The sequence below is a fragment of the Erigeron canadensis genome, chromosome 7, assembly GCF_010389155.1.
Source record: "Erigeron canadensis isolate Cc75 chromosome 7, C_canadensis_v1, whole genome shotgun sequence".
NCBI lineage: Eukaryota > Viridiplantae > Streptophyta > Magnoliopsida > Asterales > Asteraceae > Erigeron > Erigeron canadensis.
This window is the reverse complement of record NC_057767.1, coordinates 2477651-2479906: the sequence shown is the minus strand read 5'-3', so window position 1 is coordinate 2479906 and position 2256 is coordinate 2477651.

The window sequence follows — 2256 nt, the reverse complement described above, 5'->3', positions numbered from 1 at the left end:
TTCTTTTTGCAGCTTTCAAGTGAGACTCTTTCGGATTAGCCTGATATCTAGCACACATAGAAACAGCAAAGGTAATATCTGGACGTGAGGCTGTCAGATACATCAAAGATCCAATGATAGCTCGATATTGAGTGGCATCGACAGATGGATCATTAGGCTTATCAGGACACAACCCATGATTAGTCTTAATTGGAGTAACAGCATCCTTAGCATCAGACATGCGAAACCGAGTAAGCAAATCTTTAACATACTTGGTCTGATGTATAAAGAAACCATCTTCAGTTGATCCACCTGTAGACCAAGGAAGAAGGTTAATTCCCCCATAGCACTCATCTCAAATTTAGCCTTCATGCTGTGTTCAAATTCCTTGCACATATTGTCATCAGATGAACCAAAAATAATGTCATCGACATAGACCTGTACAAGCAAGTAGTCCTTCCCTTTCCATTTAATAAACAACGTGTGTCTATAGAACCTCTAGTAAAACCACTGTCCTTCAAATGTGTTGACAATTTTTCATACCACGATCGAGGAGCCTGATGTAAACATATAAAGCCTTATCGAGACGATATACTTTATTAGGAAAGTCCGGATCCTCAAACCCGGCAGGTTGTTCGACATACACTTTCTTTAATATCACCATACAAGAAGGCACTCTTTACATCAAGCTGATACACCTTAATACCTTTATAACTAGCATATGCTAGAAAAATCGAATAGCTTCAAGTCTAGCTACAGGTGCAAATGTCTCATCGTAGTCAAAACTTCTTGTTGCTCAAATCCTCTAACCACCAAGCGAGCCTTATTTCGAGTGACTACACCCTTTCATCGCGTTTACAACGAAAAACCAACGCGTTGTTAAAGGAGATTCACCAGGAGGTAAGGCAACTAACTTCCATACCTCAAGCTTTCTAAACTGAGCCAATTCTTCTTGCATCGCCTCAACCCATGACGGTTCCTTAAGAGCCATTCCAACATCTTAGGCTCAACCTGAGAGATAAAGCAGTAATACAAGTACCAAGTAATTGCCCCAGTATCCTTAACTTCAGCAAACATACACGACGGTTTCTTAGATTGATTCCTCGTGCGAACAGAGGCAGAAGAAGCATCACCAATGATTTGCTTGACTGGATGATCCTTGTGGACTCTGGTTTGAGGAACCTTATCGATAGAAAGATCATCACCCAAATTCGTTTGCACATGTTGCTCTGGAGTTTATAATCTGGAGTTTAGGCTCTTCCTGAGTGTCACCTTCCGTGTCATCAGTATCATAGAAAGGAAGAGGTAGAGGTACATGCAAAGGATCAGTAGGAACTATAGGAGCAGGCTCTAAGGTTGAATCTGCTACTTTTGTCCACTAGATTCTCCAGATTCAGAGGTAGGCTAAACATTGGTGAGGGACCGGACGAAGAAGAACCAGAAACCGGCCACCATCCAGAGGATCATGAAGAGTAACGACATCCTCCATGTTGGAACACCTGCAAAAGAAACAGGACCACGAAAAAGAAGTGAAGACACCATCATAATCAAAATGATTAGCAGGACCAAGTGTACAGCAGGTTTGTGACTGACAATTACGACATTTGTACCAAGATCTACTTTGCCAGTCTTCTGATTGTACACTCGCCGAATCGGTGTATTGGAAATAACCCAAAAAAGAACCCTCCTCAGATTTAGGTTCAAATTTCCCTTGAGGAAGAGTTTTAAGAAAAGTGCACGGAACACCGAAAGGCTCAACATTCTGTAAATTGGGCTTTTTGTTGGCAATAGTTCATAACTAGTCTTCTTAAGCGTTTCACTGTTAAAACCGATTCAGAATGTGACAAGCTGTATTCACTGCCTCTCCCCAGAAAGTAGTAGGAAGCCCTGAATCAGCAAGCATCGTCCTGGCTGTCTCAATTAGCGTCTGTTCTTCCGTTCAGCCACTCCATTCTGTTGTGGCTCATACGGTGCAATGTACTGATGTTGAATTCCTTTGGTCAAGCAAAATACAGTAATAGTATTATTCTTGAACTCAGTGCCATTGTCACTCCTGATTCTCTAACTTTGACTCCATGGACATTTTCAACTTGCTTGACAAAATCCATAAATCGTTCGGCAGTCTCATCTTGGTCTTCAGAAAAAATACCCATGAGTACGAGCGAGTAATCATCAGTGATCACCAAACAGTAAGACAATCCCTCCATGCTTCTGCTGTCACAGGACCAAAGAGATCCATAGAAGTAATTCGAATGGTTGGAATGGAGTTGAGTACCT